The 13,760-nt window shown below is 42.8% G+C and overlaps 1 pseudogene; it reads right to left on the bottom strand.

Annotated features, from left to right (window-relative positions):
- Positions 1–2,730: 2,730 nt before the first annotated feature.
- Positions 2,731–13,116, bottom strand: LOC147960068 (uncharacterized; annotated as a pseudogene).
- Positions 13,117–13,760: the final 644 nt, after the last annotated feature.

The raw sequence follows: 13,760 nt of genomic DNA on the forward strand, positions 1-13,760 counted from the left end.
ATGAGGAGTACAAGCTTGGTGTGCACTGCGCCAAGTAAATAACTCTAGAAGACGTGTCGTCCTCATGCTCGGCGATCGGAGGAGCAGGGAAGGGCTTGAAACGCAGCATGTCTGGTGCTGTACTAAGGCGGCTAGGTCATCGGGGATGGGAGGTAGCAGGATGAGCACCAGGACACGTGGTCACGGACAACCAGGTCCCTCACAAAGACGCTTCAGTTCAATTTGATCCCCTCTGGGACGCCGACAAGGAGGACATGGTCGTTCCACAAGTCACGCCAACACCAGCGCACGACGCTGCGGAGGTGGGTGCACGAGAATACGACAAAGTCAAACCTAGAGAAGGCGCTCGCGGCGGCGACGACTGGGCTAGATGCAGCGGTGACCGGTCCCACCTCGACCGAGGATGAGAAACGATGCCTAGTAGAGGTGGCGGGTGGCGACTGCGGAAATGGCGGAGAAAGCGGTGATTCGTGACAAGGCGGCAAATGGGCACGCGGTCCATGGACGCGCGGATGAGGTCAACAATCTCAAGGTGGCTATACAATTATGAAATTATACTCGCTCTGTCCAAAATTACTTGTCACAAAAATGGATATATTTAAAACTAAAATAAGTCCAGATACATCTATTTCTCCAACAAGTAAATTCCACACAAAGAGAGAATATGAGAATTATATGTTTATGATAATTATAAAATTTTGCACATTTCAAAAGAAATGTATGTGACATTTAAGAATTTTTTTATACAAGTGTAAAAAGTTGTCTTTGTAATTCATAAGAATGTACACTACATTAAAGAAAATATTCACATGTTTCAAAAATGTGTTCGTGACATTTTCAAAAAATCTTTCTATATGTACAAAAATGTTGCATAGTTGAAAAATGATCTTATCATTCAGAAATGTTTCAACATGCCTTTAAAAAATTCACATATTTGAAAACATGTTTTGTAAAAAAGGTTAAGCATGTATTTGAAAAATGTTAAATGGGTATAAAACAAATGGTTTCAATATATATGAAAAATGTACAACATGTATAAAAAATAGATATGTATTGAAAATAAAACCAATGAAAAGTGACAAAAGGAACAAATACAAAATCAAAGAAACAAAAAAACCTAGAAAACCAAAGTATAAGAAAGGAGAAACTAAGAAAACATTGAAAAAACAAAGAAACCCGAATCATAAGAGAAGAAAAGAAGGAAAACGAAAAGCCAGTTTCAAAAATCTTCACAAGTTTCAAAAATTTGTTCGTGACCTTTTCAAAAAATGTTTCTATAACGTACAAAAATGTTGTATAGTTCAAAAAAAATTGTGTCTACGCCCACAAGCATATGACGATCATTTACGAGTAAATTCAACATTGCTCTGGCAGCAACTGGTTTGCACCAACTCCATCATTTTGCAACACATAATACCTGAGTTCAGGAGTCAAATACTCATTAACAAACATGTCAATTGTTCCATTCCCTGCCTCTAGAATGACACCCATGTTTCACTGGTCCCAGGCACGAAGTCGACAGTAGAGAAACCCATGCTCCATGTGTCGAGCATAAGCAACTTGCTTACCGGATGCGTGGATTCTTTTGCATAAAATGCCCAACAAAAATATCTTTGTGCATAGTGGCGCTTTCGCGGCCACCAGTACAAGTCTGGCAGGTTGCCTAGAGCCTGGTTTTCAGATCCTGTAAGCAAACAGATTCAATTGTCATGTGTACCAGCGTTCCTCTATCTAGCACCTAAAGAGAAGATGAGGAGTTCAAGCTTGGTGTGCACTGTGCCAAGTAAATAACTCTGGAAGACAAGTTATCCTCATCCTCGGCGACCGGAGTAGCAAGGTAGGGCTTGAAACGCAGCATGTCTGGTGTTGTACTAAGGCGGCTAAGTCGCCGGGGATGGGAGGTAGCAGAATGAGCACCTGGACACGGGATCACATACAGTCAGGTCCCTGACAAAGACGCTCCGGTTGAATTTGATCCCCTCTGGGACGCCGACAAGGAGGACATGTTCGTTCAAAAAAATGTTTCTACGCCCACAAGCATATAACGATCATTTACGAGTAAACTGAACGTTGCCTCTGGCAGCCACTGGTTTGCACCAACTCCATCATTTTGCAACACATAATACCTGAGTTCAGGCGTCAAATACTCATTAACAAACATGCCAATCCTTCCATTCCCCGCCTCCCGAATGACACCCATGTTTCACTGATCCCAGCCTCCCATGCAGGAGGTCGACAGCTGAGAAACCCATGCTTTTTGTGTCGAGCATGAGCAACTTGCTCACCGAATCCGTGGATTCCTTTGCATAAAATGCCCAACAGAAATATCTTTGTGCATAGTGTGGCGCTTTCACGGCCACCAGTACAAGTCTGGCAGGTTGCCTAGAGCCGGGTTTTCAGATCCTATAAGCAAATAAATTCAATTGTCATGTGTACCAGCGTTCCGCTATCCAACACCTAAAGAGAATATGAGGAGTTCAAGCTTGGTGTGCACCATGCCAAGTAAATAACTCTGGAAGACATATCATCCTCATCCTCGGCGACCGGAGTAGCAAGGTAGGGCTTGAAACGCAGCATGTCTGGTATTGTACTAAGGTGGCTATGTCGTCGGGGATGGGAGGTAGCAGGATGAGAACCTGGACACGGGGTCACAGACAGCTAGGTCCCTGACAAAGAGGCTCCAGTTGAATTTGATCCCCTCTAGAATGCCGACAATGAGGACATGGTCGTTCAAAAAAATGTTTCTACGCCCACGAGCTTATAACGATCATTTACGAGTAAATTGAATGTTGCCTCGTGCAGCCACTGGTTTGCACCAACTCCATCAGTTTGCAACACATAATACCTGAGTTCAGGGGTCAAATACTCATTAACAAACATGTCAATCCTTCCATTTCCAGCCTCCAGAATGACACCCATATTTCACTGGTCCCAGCCTCCCAGGCAGGAGGTCGACAACTGAGAAACCCATGCTTCGTGTGTCGAGCATGAGCAACTTGCTCACCGAATCCATGAATTCCTTTGCATAAAATGCCCAACAGAAATACCTTTGTGCATAGTGGCGCTTTCGCGGCCACCAGTACAAGTCTTGCAGGTTGCCTAGAGCCAGGTTTTCAGATCTCGTAAGCAAACATATTCAATTGTCATGTGTACCAGCGTTCCCCTATCCAACACCTAAACAGAAGATGAGGAGTTCAAACTTGGTGTGCACCGTGCCAAGTAAATAACTCTGGAAGACATGTCGTCCTCATCCTTGGCGACCGAAGTAGCAAGGGAGGGCTTGAAACGCAGCATGTCTGGTGCTGTACTAAGGCGGCTAGGTCGTCGGGATGTGAGGTAGCAGGATGAGCACCGGGACACGGGGTCACAGACAGCCAGGTCCCTAAAAAAGACGCTCCAGTTGAATTTGATCCCTTCTGGGACGCCAACAAGGAGGACATGGTCGTTCCACAAGTCGCGCCTACGCCAGCGCGCGGCATTCGGGAGGTAGGTGCACGAGAATACGACAAAGTCAAGCTTGGAGAAGGCGCTCGCGGCGACAGCGGCTGGGCTAGATGCAGCGGCGACCAGCCCCACGTCGAATGGGGATGGGAAACAATGCCTAATAGAGGTGGCGGGTGGCGAGTGCGGAAATGGCAGAGAAAGCGGTGATTCGTGATGAGGCGGCAAATGGACACACGGTCTATGGACGCGCGGATGAGGTCAACAACCTCAGGGTGGCTATACAATTATGAAATTATACTAACTTTTATCCGAAATTATTTGTCACATAAATGAATATATTTAGAACTAAAATACGTCTAGATACATCTATTTCTTCGACAAGTAATTTCAGATGAAGAGAGTATATGAAAATTATATGAATGTTTATGACAATTATAAAATTTTGCACATTTCAAAATAAATCTATGTGACATTTAAGAATTTTTTATACAAGCATAAAATCTTCACAAGTTTCAAAAATGTGTTCGTGACATTTTCAAAAAATGTTTCTATATGTACAAAAATGCTGCATAGTTCAAAAATGATTTTATCATTCAGAAATGTTTCAACATGCATTTTAAAAATACACATATTTGGAAAAAAAAATATTCAATACATATTTTTGTAAAAAATGTTAAGCATGTGTTTGAAAAATGTTAAATGGGTATAAAACAAATGGTTTCAATATATATGAAAAATTTATAACATGTCTAAAAAATAGATTATGTATTAAAAATATAAGCAATGAAAGTGACAAAAAGAACAAAAGCAAAAGCAAAGAAACAAAAAAAATAAAAATAAAGGAAACCAAAGTATAAAAAAAGGAAAAACTAATAAACCATTGAAAAAACAAAGAAAAACGAATCATAAGAGAAGAAAAGAAGGAAAACGAAAAAACCATACCGAACCCATCGACTGAACAAGGTCGAGCGTGCAGCTAGCGATAATAGCTAAGTGGAATTATAAAAACGGACGGCTTGCTTGCTTCTCGCTAGTTAGAAGTGGTATATAAAAACCACAGCCAGGGCTATGCGTCGCCCATACCATCAATTCTAACCAGCCAGAAGCAAGCAAGCGTCCTCTAGAACGGACGGCTACTGGGCTGGTCCAGGAAATACTCCCTCAGTTCGGAAATATTTGTCCTAGAAATAATTGTATCTAGATTTATTTTAGTTATAGATATATTCATTTTCAACCATTTTTAAGACAAGTATTTCCGAACGGAGGGAGTAGAAGCTTCGTCGCGCTTATTTGATTTTCTGTTTCGTTCGTTCCATTGTACTAGTTTTTAGTCTGGTTTTTCTCACGAGTTTTTTTGACTATTTTTTCCTTTTGATATTTTTGTCTTAGATAATTGTCTATGCATTGCAACATGATGTAAATATTATAATATATTAGCATGTGATTACCTGTCCATATTTATGTGATTGTATAAATAAATATTTATAAACGCTCGCCCATGATTTATCTACCTAAATAAAATTCACTTATTTGGTAATAACTTGAAACTGTTCCCGTGTAGCCTCACCTTGGCGGCTCGGGGGCAACCATACAACCAAGCGCCGCCTCCTCCTATCCATCCCTCCCCTACGTCGTCGTCGGAGGATGCGGGTGTCAAAGGCCGCGTGGCTGATGATGCCGGCGGTGTCCTTTTCTGCCGCGCTCCGGTGGGCGTGGGTGATGCCTCCTCTGCTCAGTGTGTCTCACCTCCTCCTCTCCTCGCCGTCCCAGACTCATTGATGTCCACGGAGCTTGCACTCTGGTGATGGGTGACGGCAATCTTCGTTGCGGATCCGTGGCTAGTGGGGTTGCGGGTCATTCCCATCGAGATGGCGTCATCTGGCTCAATTTACTCAGGTGGCGTCGCTGCAGATGCCGACGATAAATGGTAGGCCCGAGGCTGTTGGTGCTGCGGCAAGCGGGCACAACACTTTTGGTTCTTGACCACTGATCAAATTTGCTTCTCGTGCTCCATATCCGGGAATGTTGGCTTCTAGACTGATGGGCCTGGACAGGGCTCTCTCCAGCGGGGTGACAGTGTGCGGTGGCGTGCTTCATCATCGGTGTTCGTCTGTGCTGCCACTTCAGCCTGTGGCGGCGTCCTCGCTGTGGATTGTGGTTGCCAGCAAAGGTCTTCGTGAGTGTTCCTTCCTCCATACCCAGTGGTTACCTTAGCCAGTGGAATCTATGAACGACGGCTTGACGCAAATGGTTAGGTCGTGCAGTGGCGTCAGACCGGTTGTTTAGCCCATCGCATGTAGTTGCCGGCATCGCGGAAAAGTGTTGGCGACAACACATGATTAACTTTGATCTGGTAGTACTACTCGAGTACCCGGTCTTGAGCTACGGGGTGAAAACCTAGGTTAGACCCAAGTTGGTTATGCATGGCGATGTTTTTGATCATTACCTTACTGAATGCATTGCTCAGATTTTCTCGAAAGTTCTTCAGGGTGAAAACATAGCATCTGGCGTATGTTGGTTGGATCCAGTGGACGGCGACGCTTGAACGTCGCTCCCTTCCTGAAGGCGTTGCTGTTAAAAAACTTCGTTATCCTTGTGGTGTCAAAAGATGGTTGGTGTGGATATGGCCATTGTTGTAATTTGTCAATAGCATATTTGATCATTTGGGGCATTTTTTTCTTTTCTTCCCTGCTTAGGCATAGCTTTGATCTTATATGACTTTGCTATTTGTCAAGGTTTTTTAATTTGCATGTGTGTGTTGGTGTTTGCTATGTGCATCCTAGCTATGCAGAGACCGAATGTATGCTCATTATGTTTGTATCCGCTTGATGCTTCATTTCAGTCAATAAAATCCACCATTTGTTAAAAAAATTGGTAATGACCTATTGGCTTACCCAAAAAAACAATTTTAATAGGTAAGTCCATAAAAGGCGGAGTAGTTAAGACGTCTGCAAGAAGAATCGATGAAAGAACAAAAGGGTGAAGGAAAAAAATCAAAACAAAAAGAGGAGCGAGGAAACATACGTAAAGATGGACGAAGCACTCTGCCTCACGGGTAAGTGAATGATATTATTATTTTTAAGTAGTGTGGATATTACATTTATTCATATTTCTCTAATGGTAAAAATATATTAAATTTCAAAAGACTTTCATTGCATGTATAAAAAATGTTCATGTGGTGAAACAAATGTGTACACAACTTTTATAAAGTATCGATAGCCCTCAAAAACACAATGTTTATCATATTTACAAATTGTTTCATAAATATATTTGTGACATTTTCATAAAATGTTAATTCAATGAAACAAATGTTGATGTAATTTATAAAAAAAGTTTGTAGAATTACAAAATGGTCATGACATAAAAGATATAATTTATACAATTAAATAAAATGTTTTGTACTACTCAAAAAATGTTCAGCACATTTTAAAAAAATATGCATTTTGATTTTTAAAAATTTTAATACCATGTAAAATATGTCCATGTAATTAAACACATATTTCATAGCATTCACAGATATGTTCAGTATGCATTTGAAAATTGTTTAACACGTATTATAAAATGTTCAGACATGTATTTGAAAGATTTTTCGTCATGTATTTGAAAATTTTGAACATGTATCAAATAAATGTTTCACGTACATACAAAAATTGTATAACTTATACTCAAAAGAGCATATGTATATTTGGAAAAAGGTTTTAAAATGAAAAATAAAAATAAAAAGAAGAAAGTAAGAAAAACAGAGAAAACCGATATAAAATACATAAAATAAAAACAAAAAGGGGAAAAAGGAACTGAAGAAAAACCAGATAGAAAAGGAAAAAACGCATGAAAGGTTCTAAAACCAGTTCAAACCGTCCGCAAAACCTTCCCAAAATCGTTTAATGGGCTAGTTTTCAATTCCCTTTTTCTAATGGGGCTTCCCAAAATTGTTTGAACGAAATTTTACAGATCCGCAATTAATATGTACATGTTTTCCGTTTCATGCAGTGTACTGTGCAACTCGAAATTTTTGAAAAAAAATTCAAGCTATTCAAACTAGGACTTCGTATTAAATTAATGACTCAAATTAATTATTCTCGAATAACTAACATGCCGTTCTCATAATTTGGTCCCCTCTCATGCCGACTAGCCATACTCATTTGTTCGCAGGAATCTACGGCTGCTCCATGACACGTACATCTCCCAAAATATCCAATGATCGATGTTATCATTTTCCGACTCATGAAAACGAAGTACTAAACGAGATTATATCAGTCATGTTCATCTTTCTTCTTTCGTAAAGAGGGATATGTTGATTGGATGCAGAGACATCTTTGGCTCCAAATTTAAATGTGGCGGATCCATTTCTTTATCTGCCAGGACAAATCAATAATTCAATTCATAGACACTAGCCTCACTAACTATTGTGCATTTACAGGATCCAAACATGCCAAAGTGCGGTACATCTATAAATACACTATCCTCCCCAATTTTGAAGGCCTCACAATCACCTGAGGTCTTCACTTTAGAATTGGGCCATCTGATTTTGACAGGTTCAACAATTTTTCAAGGAGCACACTCATTCAGGGCTTTTAACTCACTATGCTCCTTAATTTTGGATACTTTTCATTTCATTGAGGTATTTAATTTTGAATTTGGTTCATGATTTTGACCGGATCAAAGATTTTTCAAACCAACCGGAAGCAACCGGCATATAAAAACTTATCAACCCCGCGCACCCTCTCACTACCTAAAAAAAAGAAGCGTCAACGTGCAATATTCTAGCACCGATATAGTACATGCACACATCAACGCAGAAAATATCCTCACATAAGTATGGGTGGACTAGCAGATAACACAGAATCACATCACGAAAGGCCCACCAAAACATGAAAAGTGACTGGAGCTACCGGGCTCCAAGGCTCCTGGTATTTGAAATTTTTGAAAAACACAGTTTCGTTGCTTAAAAAAATCTTATATCAAATACTGAATACATACGCACATTCCTAAGGCCTGGTAAAAAGCTGAAAAAGCAATACTTTGTATTTTGGGAAATACAAAAAAGAGAAATTTCTGACAGAAAATGGCACACCTTTTCTCCTATATAGTGTCAGAAATTTGTTTTTTTCTATAGCCCAAAAAGATGAGATTTGTACCGAAACTTGCCATGGGTATTCGGAATGTGTATATCTATCCCCGCGAAAAAATTCACATTTTTTGAAACTTAAAAAATAAAAATTTCAAAATGTTTAAATATCAAGAGCAGTGGAGCTCGCGTGCTGCAATCCCCCACTCCAGCAAAACACCACATTATATAAATAAAAAGGCAAACACACTCCATCATCTCCACCACTTGCAAAACCAAATACTCCCTCAGTTCCAAACTATAGGGAGCATTAGTTTTTTGAAAAAACAAATTTCCTTAACGTTTATCAAGTTCAAGGTAAAAAAAATTGACATCCACAATATTAATTAAATAGAATATGAACACTCATTTCCCGGTGAATCTAATGATACCAATTTAATATTAAGAATATTGATATATTTTTCTACAAATTTTGTCAAACTTAAAGTGGTTTGACTTTCAAGAAAATATGCCTTATATTTTGAAACAGAAGGAGTAAAAAATTATGAAAACCCAACGAGACAAACAACGCAACAAAACGCACCCAACCCTTCTAGTATAGTGTCACAACGGCAAGCCAAAAGTTAAAAACAACCGAAAAAGCAAGAGATAAGAAGCCTCGTAGATCATGTATCCTATTACCAAGCCACCACCCAAATCATACGAATAAGACTCAAGCAACCGTCTCCCATAGGTTACACACAAAGATCATGGACGAGCAATCCTCCTCCATGTTCAGAAAAAAAACATGCAAGTATCCAACAGATAAATTTGTAGATGTCTTACAAAAATTTGAAACTTTCATAATGCTAAATACATAGTCATTCAAGCACTTATAGATAGTCCATAATAAAGAACAAACTCCCATGCGGATTCTGAGGCATTAGCTTAGGATGAATCCCCCACCTATGATTTTCCAAACTGATTCATACTATGCTTGGATGGTGGGAGGCTAAAATCAATATGGACAATACACCATAAAAGCTTAACAAGCAGATAATTTGGGAACAGATGATGAAGTGATTCCTCGTCAACATAAAAACAACATTTTGTGCAACCTTACCATCTATTCTTTTAGAGGTTGTCCTTAGTTGGGATTGATGTCATATCCAAGTATAAGATACAAATTTTAGTTTTCAATATGACTTTTGGTCTGCAAGATTTTTTTGGATGAGGTCAGAATACATAGGTTTAAATTGTGAAGCCTCTAGCGAAAGCCATCTGGTTCCTATGTGAGGTTGACCGACATCAACTTATTAACTACGGGCAACAGTCCGTCCACTTATCACCCGTGAGAGCCTATTGGATCCTTTGTTCAACAGGACTTATTCCAACAGTGAAGAAACGATAACTTCTGTCCATGAACAGTGTTGTAAAGGCACGGATATTCCAAGCTATGTGCGCAAACCCCAGCCAAGCATCATGAAAACACCTCTGCAGAAGAAAAACATTTTTGAATCTTCCAAGAAATGCGAATTCACTGATTGACAGTCACATGGAATATGGTTTTCGAGTTGGGACACTTGTTTCTAAGCAACTCCCATCGTACCTCATCTCCAGTGGGTAATGTGACGCCCCCGATTTGACCGTACACTAATCATACACGCAAACGTGTACGATCAAGATCAGGGACTCACAGGAAGATATCACAACACAACTCTACAAATAAAATAAGTCATACAAGCATCATATTACAAGCCAGGGGCCTCGAGGGCTCGAATACAAGAGCTCGATCATAGACGAGTCAGCGGAAGCAACAATATCTTAGTACGAACATAAGTTAAACACGTTTGCCTTAAGAAGGCTAGCACAAACTGGGATACAGATCGAAAGAGGCGCAGGCCTCCTGCCTGGGATCCTCCTAAACTACTCCTGGTTGTCGTCAGCGGGCTGCACATAGTAGTAGGCACCTCCAGTGTAGTAGGAGTCGTTGTCGACGGTGGCGTCTGGCTCCTGGGCTCCATCGTCTGGTCGCAACAATCAGGTATAGAAAGGGGGAAAGGGGGAGCAAAGCAACCGTGAGTACTCATCCAAAGTACTCGCAAGCAAGGAGCTACACTACATATGTATGCATTGATATCAAATGGAATAAGGGAAGTATATGTGGACTGAACTATAGAATGCCGGAATAAGAGGGGGATAGCTAGTCCTATCGAAGACTATGCTTCTGGCCATCTCCATCTTGCAGCAGAAGAGAGTAGAAGGTAAGTTCACCAAGTAACATCGCATAGCATAATCCTACCCGGTGATCCTCCCCTCGTCGCCCTGTTAGAGAGCGATCACCGAGTTGTATCTCTCACTTGGAAGGGTGTGTTTTATTAAGTATCCAGTTCTAGTTGTTATAAGGTCAAGGTACAACTCCAAGTCGTCCTGTTACCGAAGATCACGGCTATTCGAATAGATTAACTTCCCTGCAGGGGTGCACCACATTTCCCAACACGCTCGACCCCCTTTGTCCGGACACACTTTTCTGGGTCATGCCCGGCCTCGGAAGATCAACACGTCGCAACCCTACCTAGGCACAACAGAGAGGTCAGCACGCCGGTCTAAATCCTATGGCGCAGGGGTCTGGGCCCATCGCCCATTGCACACCTGCAAGTTGCGAGGGCGGTCGGAGAGCATACCTAGCAACCTCCATTACAAAGGAAGTTGTGTTATGCGGTCCAACCCGGCGCACGCCGCTCAGTCGCTGACATCACGAAGGCTTCGGCTGATACCACGACGTCGAGTGCCCATAACTGTTCCCGCGTAGTTGGTTAGTGCGTATAGGCCAATGGCCAGACTCAGATCAAATACCAAGATCTCGTTAAGCGTGTTATTTTGAAATAACCACGGACGCCGACCAGGGCCAGGCCCACCTCTCTCCTAGGTGGTCTCAACCAGCCCTGTCGCTCCGCCTCAAAGTAACAGTCGGGGGCCGTCAGGAACTCAGGCCCACCACTACCTGGATGGAGCCACCTGCCCCTTCAGCCCTCGCAACAGAATCACTTGCGGGTACTCAACGAGCCGACCCGACTTTAGTCACCACCTGTATCATATATCATTTATATAAGTATATACCCGTGATCACCTCCCTAGTGATCACGGCCTGATAGTATAGCATGGCAGACAGACAAGAATGTAGGGCCACTGATGATAAACTAGCATCCTATACTAAGCATTTAGGATTGCAGGTAAGGTATCAACAACTATAGCAACAATGACAAGCTATGCAACAGAATAGGATTAACGAAAAGCAGTAACATGCTACACTACTCTAATGCAAGCCGTATAGAGAAGAGTAGGTGATATCTGGTGATCCAGGGGGGGCTTGCCTGGTTACTCTGGCAAGAAAGAGGGGGCGTCAACAGCGTAGTCGATCGGGGCACCAGCAGCAGCGTCAGCCTCGTAGTCTACCGGAGAGAAGAGGGGGAATAAATAATGAATACAATGCAAACAGATGCATAACGATGCATGACATGACAAGTAGCGGTGCTAGGGGTGCCCTAACGCGGTATGAGGTGGTATCGGTGAAGGGGGGAAACATCCGGGAAAAGATCCCTGGTGTTTCGTGTTTTCGTACAGATGAACCGGAGGGGGAAAGTTGTGTGTTCGCTATGCTAGGGATGCGTGGCGGACTAACGGGCTGTGGATCTGGATTCGTCTCGTCGTTCTGAGCAACTTTCATGTACAAAGTTTTTCCATCCGAGCTATGGTTTATTTTATATTAATTTTAAAAGATTTAAATCATTTTTAGAATTTATTTAATTATTTAAATCAAGATTATCCAGAATAGTGCTTGTTGATGTCATCATGACGTCGGCAGTTAACCTGGTCAACCTAACATGTGGGTCCCGCTGTCATTATCTAAGACTAACTAAACAAGTTTAATTAGTTTAGTTAACTAATTAATTTAATTAATCAATTTTATTTAACTTAATTAATTAATTAATTTATTATTATTTTATTTCATTTTTTAATACATTCTGGGGTGGGCCCCGGCTGTCATTGGGCCAGGGGCCCTAACGGGTTTGGGCGCACGGGTGCGGTTGCTCACACCCCAGGCCACGAGAGGCGAGGACGAGCGCTCCTGGGGACTCGGTGGCCGGCGTCGCGGGGCCTCGGTGGCCGCCGACGGCGGAAGCAGCGCCGGTCGCGGGAGCAGGCGGCCACAGCAGCAGGAAGGGGAGGAGGCGCGGCCTCGCGGTGGAGTGCGGGACGGCGAGCTGCGCACGACAGGGAGCAGCAGGACGGTGAGAGGGGGCCAGCAGCGGGCGCGGCTGGAGCCTACGCGCGCGTGGGGCGGGAAGCTTGGGCGAACAGAGGTGTGGCCGGTGCGAGGCGTACGATGCGGCTGCGGCAATCGCAGTAGCACGGCGGCAGCAGCAGAGACACACGAGGCAGCGAGTGAGGCCGGACGCGACGGAAGCGACTAAGCGAGCTCGCGGCGAAGGCGAGGCGCACTCAGACACGGAGCAGGGCGCGGGGCATGCACGGGTGTGGACGAGCGTGGACGGGGGAAGGAGAGGACGACTGGGGTCCTCACCGGCGTTGGTGAGCAGGGGGGCGTCGAGGAACGGGGACATCCGATGGGGAGGAGGTCGAAGACGGGGAGGCGGCGCCGATGGCGAGGGCGACGAGGTCGCACTACTAGGGAAAACCCTAGCAGTAGCGCTGGTTTTGTGCTCACTAGTAGCGCGGGTAGGCGCGCTACTAATAAGGCGCTACAGCTATTGCTTAGCAGTAACGCGTGCCGCACGCGCTACTGCTAGGACAAATAGCTGCAGCGCTTGTTCACTCCCACGCTGCTGCTAATGTAACTACTGGCAGCGTGTTTTCTTTCCATCGCTACTAGTATTGTTTTTTTATTTTTTTATTTTTAGTGTATTTATGCGCCATCGTACAAATATCGGTACAATACCAGTTATGAGGTTTACATCATTATGACCATAACAGTGTGTCAAATGAAGGTGGATTAGGTTCAAGTGGAGGCAATATGTGGTGCATGTCACAAGTATACTACTAATCCAAACTTGATCTAGTTTGGACTAGTAGTACTTTCGATGTGCACCACATGTTGCCTCCACTTGAATCTAATCCACCAGCACAAGCTATTTAATCATCATCATAATCATTAGCACCAACAATATTTATTTAATCACCACTAACACTAGCTAATAATAATCATCAGTCATTACCACCAACACTAGCTATTTTATCATCATAGTAA

The sequence above is a fragment of the Triticum urartu genome, chromosome 7A (assembly GCF_056163025.1).
Source record: "Triticum urartu cultivar PI428250 chromosome 7A, HENAU_Tu73, whole genome shotgun sequence".
NCBI lineage: Eukaryota > Viridiplantae > Streptophyta > Magnoliopsida > Poales > Poaceae > Triticum > Triticum urartu.